Consider the following 15,673-nt stretch of genomic DNA (forward strand, 5'->3'; position numbering starts at 1 on the left):
TCGGATAAAAGAGTGAATTCCATTTTTTTTTTCAAAAGTTATTTCCCTAGAATTGAATCGATTTTTGATAAGGGAATTTTTTCTGCCCCTAAATAGAAGAAGAGCCAGTCATTGAGTTCCTGCCGCCATAGGGGGTCCTGGAGTAAGGGTTGGTAAATCTCTGTCCCCATATCAATCGCTGTAGTGGCAGGGGCAAGAGGAGGCTTGTCGGGGGGAATGGAGGTTGTTTTGATTGACACTTAGAAATAAGTGGGAAGCTCCCTAACCCTCAAGGGATTCCGTCCATGTAGAAATTTCTTCCCTCAGGAAAGCCATAAAAATCAGCTTTGTTTCCGCCCAACTATAAGGTACATCAGCAAATGTTACAATATAACGTATATGGATCTTTACTGGTAGAACCACTCTATTGTCATTTCTAATAAATGTGATTGACCCAATTCTAAATCAAAAAAGGTTGTATTAAAGTTTTGATTGGTTAATAACATGGTAATTTCCCTTTTTCAGTACTGGAATTGATAATAAAAGTAGGAATGTTGTCACTAGAACGGACCACACAAATAGAGTTGATCTATGCATAGTCATTCTAGGTCCACACATGTTGAAGATAGTTTTTATAAAATTAATAGAACCTAAAATGGATGAAACACCAGATAGATGAAGACTAGAAATTACTAAATTGATTGCTCCTCCTGAATGGCTGGTAATACCACTTAAGGGCGGATAGACCGTCCACCCAATGTCGTTACCCACTTCTACTAAGGATAAGATTAATAGAAGCAAGAGACTTAGGGAAAATAACTAGAATAAAATATTATTTAATCATAGAAATGCCATGTTAGGCGCACCTATCAGAATTCGAACAAACCAATTATCAGATCCACCTATCATCATTGGCATGACCATTAAAAAAATCATTAAAAAAGTGTGAGCCATTATTAAAACATTGTAAAGTTGCTGAGTCCCACCAAGAATTCGATCGTCGGGTCGTGCTTATTCCATACGAATCGGTATTGAGAAGCATGTGCCCATCACTCTATAAATGAAACTGAAGATGAAATAAAGAGTCCCTATATCCTTGTGGTTAGTGGAGAACAACCATCGAACTGGATTTATCATAAAATTGAGATTATTTCATTTCCTTCCTTATCAAAGAGAGGCCCGTGGGGCTTATTTATTAAAAAAGAGAAGTGAGGAGGGGGAAGGAAGAATGGAAAGCATGAAATATTTTGATGGGACATTTTGATCCTCTTTTCCCCTCATCCTCCCCTAGTTCTGGTTTAGGAAAGGGTCAACACAAGGATCTTATTTTGAAGCAATCTCTGGAGTTTTCCCTTATCCGAAGGGTAATGTAAGAAAATTGGATTTCATATTGAGCTACAAATATATGCTATTAGGATGGGATGACTCCTAATAGCTCCCCCCTAAGAACCGCACATGCGAGTTCCCCCGCATACGACTCAAGTGATGAAGGCCCTTTCCTTCGCGCTTAGTAAGCACTTCGCTGTAGCCAAGCTTACTACTAGCCTATCAGCAAGAGACAAGCTTTGATCGTGACTAATTGTCACGTCTAGCCACCTTATTCTGTCACCCGAGATCTAAGTTAGCACTGGTAAAGCTCTCTTGATTCCTCGTGGACGGGCCATCTTGGAAGCAAGCTACCTCTTGCCTATCTCATCCCCTTCCTTTAGTTGGGTGAGCCTTCACTTTTTTGATCGTCTTCTGCCTAATGAGATACCCTCCATATTTTGGTTCCCATTGGGTTTACCTATTTTGCAGGTCGACCCCATGGAAGCAAGAAAAGGCAATCTTGTGATATACTCAGGTGATATCTTTTCTATCGAGACACGTAAACTCCCATCATGTCCCAGATCATATTTCATGAATCAAAAGGGGAAGCCTACTCATCTATAAGCTCCTTTTGTAGATAAGTACTGTTTTACAAAGTGTCTAAGAATAGTTCACTCGCGTTAATCAATCAAGAGGGTTGACACAACTCCTTAAGGTTATCTGTTGTATAATACACTTCTTGTATCCTATCCCATGCTTTATAACTCTTTTTTCTTCTTAAGGTAAGATAAAGGGCCAGGCATGGTGGTGTAGGAGCATCCAGTCGGGAATTTTTTTGGCTTAACCAAGAAGTGTAATTTCCTCTGAGTTGTACCACGTTTTAACCGAAATAACTTCTTGCGCAATTCATGCCTTTCTATTTTTATGACCAGAAATTCTTTCTTGATTTTCATCCAAAATTGTTCTCTAGAATTTTTATCAATATGGGGTGACTATGACACAGTATACAAGACTCGTGATTTAGGCAATCCAATCTTCCTTATGTAATGCAGAAGCCCTCAAAAATGATTTTCCAAAAATGGGTGATCAAAAGATCAAATTACTATGCCTATCTTGGTGGTCGTTACTTTTAGTGGCCTTTCTTTCTCGATGAGTCTTCTAAGTTCTCTCCTTTATCTCATTGTTTATCTCATAATCATTCGATTTTGCCTCTAAGGCTAGCTCCTATCCCTCCTACTTCTCCTGACGGATAGGATCCTTCTTGGTCCTTTTTATATAACACTCTCAGCTTCCCAAGAGGATAGGATATCTTTCTCTTTATACACAATATCTTTCAAGGAAAAGAAAAAGATCTACCCTTGCAATGAAAACGAACAAGCTATGAAAGATATTAGATAGTGGACCACTTAAACTACAATGCTAGAGATTGTTTGCTATTGCTTATGCCTCAGCAGAGAAGTGAAGTTCTACTCTCCTCTCTTTCTTTTACGTATATAGTTCTATAGATTAACCCTTATTTTTATGATGTAAGGGTAGAATGTAAGAGTAATAAAAGAAAAGCAAGGTGTGGCTATAATTCAAAACTTTTTGGTTGTTCTGGTCCCGGAAGAAGCTTATTTTTGTCACTATGCTATAAGGCATAAATAGTGAAAGAAGTAGACCTATAAAGAGAAAAAGAAGCTCTATCTCTCCTACTTATGATTCAACATTTATCTCAATCTATTCTAGATTTTTTTTTACATCAATGGCATCAACTAGAGCTTGCACCGAATTTCTTACCCATGGAACTCATTTAACCCGACCCTGCATAAGTACCTATGCCCCTTCCTCTTTCACCTCTACGAAAAACTTTTGGGATGAGCCCTTCTCAAATAGGTATCCTTTCATTGGGAGAACAGTGTACCCTAATTTTACAGCGAACTTCAATTCCTCGCTAAAGTAAAGCCCTACAAAGGTACCAGTCGAGAATATCAGACTAGACCTTTTCAAAGTTGGAAGTAGGTCAGAATTCTAGCTTCCTCTATTTAGTTAGGAAATCCAGAATTCATGATATTTATTTAACACAACGTTAGGCCTAACTATCAGTCTTCAAGAAGCAAGTAGATAATCTTCCATCTCTTGATCTGGGGGAACATAGTAAGGAAAAAGAAGCCCATTCCTAATCCCTGCTTCTAAAAACCGTATCATGCTTAATTTTTTTTCAAGACCGCAGTCAAGGCAGTTTGAACCCCAGCTAGTATTAAGATTGAGAGTCATAAGGAGTTTGGAGATCAGTCATTCAACTTAGGAATCCTGTACAACTTCAGATAAGGTAAGATAAAGTAGGAAAGCCATAAACCATTCTTAATTCCTGCAGACTAAGATTTATTTTCAAGTCCCAAGGGATTCAATCCAAACACTCATAGATTTTATGCCCGCCTCTGGTCTAATGTTCCAACCCTGAAGTCACTTCCTTTAGAGTTGAGCTCAAAGTTACATCCTTTAGTAAAAAAGTTGGAGTTAACTCATGATAACTCTTATCCCCAACTTCTGATGAATGAGAAGTCTAGTTAGGCAGTGGAAACCCTGGGAAGTCAAGAAGTTCAAGTTAGAGGGCATATTTATATGAAATAGCAGATGATGAGATTGGTCAAGCTTTCTTATTGCTAGACTAAAGAATTCATTTTATAGCTCTAGAACTCCCGTCATGAGACATAGAAGAAAAAAAAAGAAAAATCCTAGGTTGATCATCCAAACACCCATTGATTCAGATCCTTATCAGCTAGAATAAAGGACTTAAAATCTTCTCATATTTAGAATCTAGTAACTGACTGAGAATTGATAGTCTTCTAAGGAAGTCTAAGTGACAGAGGATATAGTAAGGAAATGAACCTACCTTTCTCATTTGTGACCCATGCGTATGGGTCACTTAACTCCTAGAGCATAAAGGTAGCAAGTGAAGTTAGAATCTTTCTCTATTATTGCATTCCCTTCTGGGATACAGAGCAGAATCTATTGATACAAAAAATCCTTAGAAAGAGCTACCAGAGATCACAACATCTATCTCTTGAACTCAGCTCTTATTCATATCCTTCTCATGGGGACGACTATAGAGGACAACACTAGAGAACTCAATCTAGGTATTATTGAGCTCATCCCGCCTATTCTATTCCTAGGTCCTGTGGAGGACCTCCGAGTCCTGATTGATTCTACTTCTATTCCAGTATCTGGCGATTCTTCATCTTACCTGGGAGAAAGTCGAGGACAGAGTTGCATCTTTAGATGAAAGATTGATGTTTTTATTTGAATACAAGGCCCTATGCCTTTTGGCTTAAGGATATTAATATAGTTGAGCTGCAAGCATACTGAGATTCCACTGCTAGGAAGTTTTAAGCAAATATTTTAGTTTTTTCTCCTGGCCTAGATGAAGGAGGGTAAATTAGGCATTGATTCGAACTTCAATACTAGGCACCTCTATGAACCTAAGGAAGTTACTGAGTTGGTTTCCCTATGTCTTGTTCAAGTTAAAGGATGTCAGCGCTGTTGAAATGACATCTATAGAGATGAAAAGATTGAATACTAGAAATTGTTATGCAACAGGCTAAGCGATAAAGGAAGAAAGATTGCAATTGTTGTTAGCAGTTACAGCAGTGATAGATATAAAAGTGTAAGAAACCCAAGAACCTTTTGGCCGCCTTTAGGTCTTCTTACCCAGATCAAATTGAACTTCGAATAATTGTAACTTTAAATGAAAGAATCTGATTTCAATCCTATTGGCTTTCAACTCCCAATTATACCTAGGAATGAAATCAATTAGACTTCCACAAAAGTTAGAATGAGGAAATAGTTGTAGCTTTTTCTCTTGAGTTAGAGGGAGAAATCTCAAATTCTGACTTTCTCTTTGCTAAGTGCACAACCTAAGCATCAATATCAAATAATTGGCTTTCGACTCCTATTTCCAGGATTGGGTAAGATTGACTTCAATTTCATTCATTTCAGTAGAGCCAATAGGGAGTTAGCTTCCTGCAGCTGGGATTGCATTGCAAGAGTTCCTACGGCTTCATCTAACTATACATTGGCTTCGTCTACGTCTAACCAACAACTTTACCTTTCGACTTTGATCCGCCTATGAACCTTGGTTCACACTTTACGTATCTTATTTTTTCAAGCCCTCAATATTTTGTCCGAATTGATTGCTTTCTTTAGAAAGCGGTCACTCCTGTGAAGAAATACCATTCATAGTTGTCTACGTTAGTAACATAGCCATAACGACTTTGCTTTACTTCTTGCGGTGGTGATAACATTTATATATTTGCTTAATTATAAGCTTGCATAGTGTTGTTCCTATTTTTTTGTTTTCTTGGCTTTCTTCTGCAGAACCAAACAAAGATAAGTTCTCATATCTCTGTACCTATTGCACTGATGTCTTTTCTTTTGATTTCTTTCTTCATTCAGGAAAGGTGAAGATTGAATCAGGAACAAAAAATGATGCAGGAACATACTTATCCTTTGGTAGAGTGGGGTTCACTTACTTAGCCCTCACCACTTCCTGCAACAACTAATAAGGGGCATTTAGGACAACTCATTCATTTAGCACAACTTCATTTTGCTCGGGCCTTTCTTTGGAGAATCTTTTTTTTTCCAATCTATAAATATAGTACTGGTTCGCTAATCAGATTATTGAAGCTTGACTGGTACCAAGAACTTCATTTTCACTAAATTCTGGGTCTGGGCACTTAGCAGCCCCTACTTTCACATTTCTTCCTATGTTTGTCTACTTCTATTTAGACTGACCTAGCAATTATCTTTCTATATATAGCTCCTTGCTTATAAAAAGATTTAGTTTGTGAATCAACTGAAGATTATTCAAGATTGATCATTCTTATCCGAGAGTCTTATCAAAATCTTTACCATTGTAGGTGCGACACAGGTAGTAGTGGATGAAAGAGATGATGTGGCATGATCACGATTATAAGAGTCCTATTTAGTTTAGGGATTTAGGTACTAGGCCTGTTGAGGGACTGAGATGATTCTTCTTAGTTTTATTATGTTGGGTATATCTTTATCCAAGCCCAGGGATTGATAAATCTATAGTGGTGGGTCTATCTTCTTCTGGGCGAGCTACAGAGCTACTTTTTCTTTGTTTCATTTCATTTGTCATGTTTGATTGGTTAAAGAGAGCGCTTTGATAAAAATGTTCCTCAGAGAGTGTGCCTAAACACTTCTTCACCTTTCGACCTTTAAAGGAATAGTTGAAACTATGATCCTGATTAGATAGTTGCATTCTTCTCCTCTCTCTATTTTGGCTTAGGGCACTGTTAGGGTCACCTCTCTGAGTTCGAGCAATTGAATTCCTCCTAGATGAATCAATAATGATTATAGCTGGAATCCTCTATTCATCTATCAATCTTGTTTATGAATGTTATAATGGCCAGACATAGCCAGAACTCTTTCGTAGGCACCTCTTAAGGAAGTGACTTGAAACTAATCTCCCACAGTCACCTACCATGATCGGAGCTGAGATGATTGATATTATCTTGGCTAGGTCAATATTTGTACCATCGCTTATATTTGATGTAATATAGTATAGAGGATGAAGTCGATAAATCATCAATTAAAGTAGATACAACTTCCCTAGATTAAAGGATGGAACTCCAGCAAAAAATCTATTGAAGACTTGGTGCTGGGTTAGCTAAAAATCAAAGTTTATCCGGTCCCTAAAAATATTTCTTTTTATTATTACATCGGCAATAATCCAGAAAGTGGATCTATTTTATTTTTTTTGTCTTTTAAGAAAAGGAAACTCTTATTTCCTAGATCATTGTACATTTCAATTTGAATTAGGCATTCTGTGTCCAACTCTAAGAAGTTATTACCTATATATGCATCTGATCATATATGTATTATCTATTCCAACAAATAATACAAAAGAATGAGGTTTGGATGCGCTTCTATCCTTAAAGGGAGTTCGCTGAGGGTGAGAATGAGAATCAAATCTATTGAATCATAAAGATCTATTCACTTATATATATAGAAGAAGAGGAGTAACATCATTCCAAAGTCCTACTTCAAAGTCACAAATGGTAATAATAATTAGGTTAGGTGGCTGATCAAAAATCAAGAACATGCCCAGAAGAAAACAAAAGAAGGTAGATGTGGTGAGGGAAGAGAGGGTTTGTATTACATGTGATGACTGAAGGGATGGTCTTGATTTTTCCTTTTCTATTTTCTATACAACTTTGTATATGAGAATTGCGGAAACCAAATGAAATAGTAGTACATAGTACTCCATAGGTAATACAGTAATAGTTTTCCGATGAGAGAAAATAGAACAAGTGCCAAAGTTTACCAGATGTTTCTGAAGTCATTCATTACCCAAAGCAAAAGGTAACTCCAGTCTAGAGAGTTCTAGTGTATTACAGTAACATAGAGGTTTTCTGTATATTTGGTATAAAGCTTCTAGATCACCGGTTCCAAAGAGGATGTTGATGTTTCTCGAAGAAAGATGGCCATGGAAAAGAAGGTCAATCTTTTGATCCTATATTTGTGAGTTGCTAATCTATGTGGAACCCCAGTGAACATCTAGAACATGCTCCCTCTAAGAAGACTGGAGTGGAATTTGAATTAAAACATCACTCCGATATCAAGAAATAAGAATCCAAGTTCCAAGATTAGGATTCAACTTCTACTCTGTCAACTGGTCAATCTAATCATGTGGAGGCCGCAATGAGAAAAGCAAGACCGTTCTATAAAATTTTACAGCTCATCCAGGTTGGGGTGGAATTTTAGATGTGCAAGCAGAGAGTGGAACAACGGCATCCCTATCGGGCGAAAGTGCCACCAACACTCTTCCTTAGACGCAAGTGCATCATGATCATCCAATGGCTTGCCTATCTTACCCTTAGGTTGAACTTACTTTGGAAGGCTCATAGCTACTTATGGATTAAATTCCATCATTTATCCTCAAATAGTGGGTGTCACCTCCACAAGAGTTGTACTTCCTCTTGAATTCTTAGAGAGCTTGCCCATTTATGTAAATGTAAAATAATACAGTGCTATCCTCAAAAGGTGACAGGTTCTTACCAAGTGTCATACTCAAAATAAGCTTGTAAAAAATAGAAAGCCATATCTTCATGATTTTTGACATCATTGCGCAATGAAGAGAGCCAGGGGTTCTGGAGGGCGCTTTTTGAATACAAAGAATATGCTGCAATCCAAACTTTCATCTCCAAAGCATGATGGAAATATCTTTAATCGTCAGGCAGGTAGCAACATATCTAGTTACATGGTTCAACATTCAGAGAGTGGTAGTTGGGGTACTTCTACCTAATCTGGTTTAGATGTGACAAGCATCTCCAATGGTGATGACATGTTCCAGCAGCCAGAGTTCAGAGTCTCTGGCTTCCCTTTTCACATGGGTGCTACTATGCAGGAAGCTGAAGACTTCATGCATGTTGGAACCTGATAGCATGCTTGTGTTATCTATGGTGGCTGTGCCAACATAGAATGCATTGGAAATTCATTCTTATTGGTACAAATAAATGTATAATTGACAGTTCATCCTTGGCTATGTTGCTCTCCATTTTCCAGATTGAAACCTTTAACAATACTTTTTCCTAAACTTTGGTCGTGGTATGATATATGATTCATGGTTAATTAGAAAATAAGCGTAGGTTGGTGCAGCACGTCATCAAGAAGGGCAAGGAAAGGAGAAAAAATATTGTTCTTAATAAAAAATAGTAGAAATTAAGAATGTTTTCTCCTTTTCATGGTCGAGTGTATATGGATCATCTTGCACTTTTATGTCTGTACTAATTACTGTTGTTTGCATTTGTGGTTTTCGTTCTTCTGTGTTTTGTATTGTTCAAATTCTTAATAATTTTTACTAGGGCTTTATGCAAGTTTATATCGAATCTATTTTTCTGGATTTGCTAATTGGGATAGCCGAGCTATTCCCTTTTTTTTTTATAGTAGATTGGGCAAAACCACTAAAGAAAAAAATCTATTCAGTTAGAAAAAAAGGAGAGAGGGATCATAAGTCCCAATATGATTAAGTCAAGTCAAATCCTCAGCTGATTTTATAGGAAGATGAGCGAAAAGGGCACTCAACGCCAAGTCCGTCGGTCCTTCATCAAGCTAAGGTAGGCTCAATCCACTTACACTTTACCTAAAGTGTAAAGACAATTCTTTCAAATAGGCTGAGGCTTCAGTCGACCATTATCCAGGAGTGATCTCTTTTCAAACATAGGGGAATGCCTCTTTCAGCCCTGTGTCAACTTAGTAATGCAAATAGATAGGAAAGAGGCCAGGGGCTGAGCTACCTCTACGAATATGGGAAAGTCCTATTTGCTTTGACTCTTTCTATGAGCATTAGTAGTTTGAACCTGATCTTTAAAAATAACAAACAAAGAGGAAGCCAGAAATAAAATAAGTGCCTACTATCTATGACTGGCCAGTGGGCGCTACTATATGTTTAGAAAAAGGATAGGAGAGAACAAAATTCATCTCATTTCTTCGTTCAACCCTAAGAAACAGTAAGGAAGGATGTCAATAGAGTCAGGAAAGGATAGAAGATAAATTGACTTTCTTTATTTTGTCCCTAAAGCGTAAAGCCACTCGATTACCAGTATTAGACAGAATATGTTCTAATCCATAGCATTGAGGTGAGAAAATGAAGTTCTCTTTTTTATTCATTGAGGTGCCACCTGATTTATATCCTTTATTAGGCAAAAGGAAGGAATTGATAGTCTAAAGGCTTCTACTAGAACAAAACTGAGATTCTCTACTTTAACTTGACTTTGGGATAGAGAAGGGAGAACATGATCCTTTATAGAGGAAGCTACCTCGATGATTACGACTATAGGGATGATTCTCAGCCTGTCTTTGTTTCTAGCAAAAGTTATGAAAAAAATCTCAGCTTGGGCAAAATCAACTCTCTTAACTGACTCATATCCTCAAAACTCAACCCTTTTTTCATGAGCAGAGCAGCTCAATTTCAAAGGTTAGGATTTTAGTTCTTACTAGTATTGTCGAGGAGCGATTCCTCTGAATGGCAAGTATGAGTTCAACTGCCCTTCTTTTGGAGAATAAAATCAGGGAGTGAGGAGACAGAAAGAATATTTTCATACCTTAAACCTATAGCTATCAATAGTCTGCACTTTTGGTTTTGTCAACACTGAGAAGCGAAGATCTCAAGGTCAGGCAAGGCAGTCTAAGAGGCTATGGAATAGTTGCCTCAAAATAAGGGGTTATATATGATTAACTATTTATAGAAAACTTTACAGATTTGTTTATGGACCTTTGAGGATTGATTTTCATTTTCTTGATATCATGGAGAATACATGTCCAGTGCAAAGAAATTTCATACCTTATCTCTTGGCTCAGAAGGGCACCAATAGTCGTGTTATCATACAGGATAGTTGAGATAAAATCTATATTATTATGAGTGGATCCTTTTGGAAAAGCCCTTGCTTTCTTATATTGTCTAATTTAAGTAAAGTAATGTACCTATACCCGGGAGTAGAAAAAAACCAAAACAATCTCTCTTGAACTGCAGATTTTTCCCTCTAAAGCTTCCATAGGCCCTAAAAATGTGAATTCATATGCTTGTAGAGGTCTACTCATTTGCCTTCAATACTTCCTTTTGAGGCAGAGGTCACTAAAGAAGGCCTTCCAACCATAATTCCTCCATGTACGAGCATCATTCTCCATTCTTAGTATTGCACAGTCAGTCCCGCATGAGTAGAGGCGCGCAGCCAAGAAAATAGAAAAGTACCCTTTCTTCGCGGCAAGCATATTCAAGTATCGAATAGCCTGAGGATTAGGTTTCCTAATGATGAACTCTATTCCTTAGGTTTGGAGGTTCATAGGTTTGTAAGAAGAGCCTTATGTCGTAGGCCCTTCTTACTAGAAAGTGGAGTTTTGACTGGCTCTCTATGCCTATGTGTGAAAATAAGTATGCAAATAGAATATCTTTTGAATATCGAGATGATATAAGCTGTGGGGCGAGCAAATGGAACTAAGAGCTACTCAAGGTACCACCATCCCTTAGAACAATGATTAGTTCAAGCAAAGCGATATTATTTTCAATTTATTTTTGAAGCCTTGGGTCCCGCACAATCTTTTTTGATCTATTTCAGTTGCCAATGAAATGGAATATGGGGAACTCTCCATCTAAGTGGTTAATCCGATGAGTCAATTCTCAATGTGATGCATCCGTGAAATAGGACGGAGATCTACCCAAACTTAGTCCAATCCTATTAAAGATCGGGGCAAATCAAGCAACTCTTATAGATAGATGGTATAGGAAGAAAGAACCACTAATTGCATTTAAAACTACTTCTTTCCAATCGATATACAAGCAGTTGGGCACAAACCTTTCTTCGTGAAAAAGCTCGTCCTTATCAATTTAGGACTGTCTTTCATTTTGCTTTTACTTATTTTTTGGAAATCTATCATTTTCAAAAAAATTTCATTATCTTTAGTACGATCTGGCTTCACACCTCTCACCTATCGGAACACTAACCCAATCGTCCAAAGATGAAGTGGGTTTGGGAAATGAAAGAACAATAACATCTTCTTTACCACCAAAAATGGTAACATAAAAACCTTCTTCACTCATGCTTGTCATCTACTCGTGAATACCATCTAGTCAAGTCTTTGTTCTTTTATTCTGAAATATGGGTGCTAACCAAATTCCCCATGTTATATGCAAGGTCAATAAAATTCTCCAAAGAGTGAGTTTCTGATCATAATGACCACCTAAAGTTGGATTTCCAATTGTAGTTTTAGTTTGGGGTGCCAATAGTAGCATAGTTTCTTAGTCATCCTTCCTCATACATATTACAATATAGGTGCTTTTCATGTTGCCTTTAGCGGAAAACAGACGTAATGGACATATAAGGTATAGGCCAAAGTCAGTTCTGAAAGTCTAGAGAACATGCGGAAAGAGGTTCATTAGAGAGATAGGGAAAGCTTATAGAGGGGTAGTCTTACTATGACAAGTGAAGCCAGGTTTCCCTTTGTTCAGTGTCTGGGGAAGAGAAAAGAATCTATGCAGGAAATGCTTACCGGCCTATTTATCGATTCCAAGGGGAAGCAGGAATTAGACCAATAGGGCACTGTTCTCCATCTGTCGTAACAATAACAAAATTCCATACTAGAATTTCATTACCTTATTCCCCCAAAAATGGAGACATTAGTACAACAAGAGGCTCGAGAGACCTCAAGCATAATATATTCTACCATCGGAGAGACTTTATCCATATTTTAACCTGAATGAGGTTATCAAGAAAGTCATGGGCCTTGTAGTACCCATATACGACAGCTCTGTTGAGCTTTTCAGGTCAAAAACCTGTTCGACATCAAAACCGATCTCAAAACCCAAATATCACCATCTTCAGAGAAAGGACTTTCTTTATATCTATATATATGCAACTAGTTCTTTCATTTGCTTCCAAATCCATCTATCTTACTTACTCAAAATCTTTGAATATTCTACTAGAAATCTTGCTTCTAGCTTTGGGCACCTCGAACATAAACAAAAATTGCGTATATACAAGGCTAGCCTTTTTTCTCAAGTGTCTTGCTGTTGGATCCGCTCTTCTATTAACATGAATATGAATTAGATTCTATTCAAATTCTTTATTCTTATGAGAATCCCCCACACAAACCATTCTTAAGACCACCAAGCTCTCTCAAATGAATTCTACTCTTTCTGCTTTCAAGCTACACTGGGGGAAAAATCTTTTCCCTACTAAAATTTGCATCTTTATAGCTTTATCATCCTAAAGATGGATGCGATGGGAAGAAATGACATTTAGAAGTGTTGCTCACTTAATATTTAGGTTTTGGCATAACAAAGCTTGCACTGTGTTTTCGCACTTAGGCGTACAACGTGCCATTGGTAATGATTCTACTACTGTGCGACAAATATGCTAGCTGATCCTAAGTAATCATTGTTGTTCATTGGATTCTGGAGGAACTACTTTGTTATGATTGGGGAATTACTGTGATTCTTCCTGAATAGCCTGGATTCTCCCGTCGAGAGTCACTTTGAAAGTATTACCTAAACTCTTCCGACTGAATATGATAAAGCATATAAAACATAGAGCTACTATCATTTCTTCATTATAAATTGAGATCTTCTTTGAACTTGATGCACAAATAGATAGAATAGAAGCAAATAACATCTTTCTAGCCTGCATATTCATGGAACTCAATCTCATTTAGAAAGCCTAATCTCTATCTTTCATCAACTAAATAGGAAGTGGTTTAAGAATAAGAAAGGACTGACAAATCGAATGTGCTCACCTAGTTAGAAAGGCCCTGACCCTGCCAACCAAGTATCAAAAAGAAAGAAGAGAAAGAAAGGAGAAGAGAACTTCATATTTTGGTAACTCTCTAGGAGTCATCTTTAACCTTGAATGCTATTAATAGATTCTACAGCAATAGTCCCTCGGACTCATAAAGTAATAATGAAAATAGCTAACCTAATAGCCGATTCTGCAGCTGCCATAATTGGAACCAATGAAGCAAATGACTGACCCATCGTATCATCCAAAGAAATAAAAAATACCAAAAAGTTTGAATTCACAACTAATAACATTGATTCAATTGGCATTGGCATAATAGGAATATTTCATCTATTAAGGAGGATTCCCAGAATACCTGAAATAGAGATAATCAAAGAAAATATGAAATATTTGATAGGATCCATTGTGGAAACATAGAATGTAGGAGAAATTCAAATGTGAAATAATACGTCAGTCTTTCTACTTGAAATATCCTTAGATTATGGAAGAAATCTTCTTTTTTATACTCATGTTTCCCCTCCCATCGCGCTCCACTGATTGTTGTGCTCGTGTCAACCAAGCCCTCAAGTGTCGTAAATTAGCCCTGAGGATATTGGGTTCGTTGGCATTATAGTCAACTTTGATAGCGAAGAGGTCAATAATTATTTTGACCATCTCACTTGGTGATGGAAGTTCACCTAATTTGTGGTGCCACAACCTTCGAACTAGGCGTGCCTTCTCTGATTCAATCAGGGGGCTAATCTATTCAGCCAAACGATCTTTTTGTTCTTTGATCTTACCTAATTTAGGTTGATCCAAGGCTCTTTCGATCTCGAACCGATGCCCTGGCTCTTCTTCAGCTGCGGTAAGGCTTGGCTTTATCGAAGAGCCAATACCCCCTCTAACACCCTCACCTGATCCTGCGCCAGAGGCCCTGTCTAAAGTTCTAACCTTTGGTTTAAGCTCTGCTCTAGGAGAATGGTCCCTTCCGATGTGATCGACGTCGCATCTCGACCTGTTCGTGCTATGGAGCGAACACCTAATTTGAGGAGAAATAAATCCTTTCCTAAAGTGAAAGTGAATTCAAGCCACTACATCATAAATAAAAAAGAGAGGCTTCAATTTCTTACTTATCTATGGAATATCGTATTGTTACTGGCCTTTCCAAAAATGCATTTTATTTTAAGAAATAAGGGAGACTGTGAATCTCCCCCTTTATGTGTTCTATAACAAAGTCAAAGAGTGTCTTGAAATCTTTCTCAAGGGTTTCCTTCAATGCCTTAAAATTTGTTCTCATCAGGAACCTCTGGTGTTGGATGTAGATTTGGAACTTTAGGATGGACTTCACCGCTTTTTTTGATTTTAAAGGGAAAGAAGAAGTGTCGAACATCAACTTCTTTGATGATGACCACAAAGATATTTCCCAATAGTGGTCCTCCTTTTGTCAAAATTATAGACTAGGTATTTATTCCTCTCCTTCAAGTTCTACTGCACCCTTCGGTCAAGTAAACCAAGATCACATAAAAAAAGAAATCTTTTACACCAATTTATCGTACTCTCTCAACCAGGTCATCATAAGAAAATACTAAAAAATCTTTCTAAAGTGAGATAAGGATGGAAGGCGTGCTACAACTAACATAAAAGCCAGCTGAATAATGTTAGCTAGCTAGGCTAGCACGCAATGGCTTTCTCTGATAGGGTCTTGCTTCTTTAAGCTTCGGCCAACCTATACAAGGAGCTGCTTGCTTTTTACCAGCCACTAGTGGCTTACGTAGTGGTCATCATTCCTACGTGCTCCTCCTTGCCCCTTATTTAGAAGCCAGAGGTCACCTTTAGATGTTGTCGTGATGCTTTGGTTACGAAGGTTACCACGGTCTAGGGGATGGATTCAGTCAGCAAAAGTTCCTCCAACTCAATCAATATAACCATGATGTCATGACCACTCAGGCTGGGTTTATTTTTTCATAAAAGAAGGTTGGTTCCATGGGTTCATTCATTAGTACACCTTCGGTGATGATAAGGTCGGCACCGTGGTGGTCCATCTCTGATTTGCCGACCGATAAGATCTCTGAGATTGACCAGCCAGCTAGGTTGGTTTGGCTATTCTTTTCTAT

General features: G+C 37.7%; 1 pseudogene; it reads left to right on the forward strand.

The window, feature by feature from the left end:
• The first annotated feature begins 7,582 nt into the window (after positions 1-7,582).
• Positions 7,583-8,807, forward strand: LOC107872039 (annotated as a pseudogene).
• The last annotated feature ends 6,866 nt before the right edge of the window (positions 8,808-15,673 follow it).

The sequence above is a fragment of the Capsicum annuum genome, chromosome 5 (genome assembly GCF_002878395.1).
Source record: "Capsicum annuum cultivar UCD-10X-F1 chromosome 5, UCD10Xv1.1, whole genome shotgun sequence".
In the NCBI taxonomy this organism is placed as follows: Eukaryota; Viridiplantae; Streptophyta; class Magnoliopsida; order Solanales; family Solanaceae; genus Capsicum; species Capsicum annuum.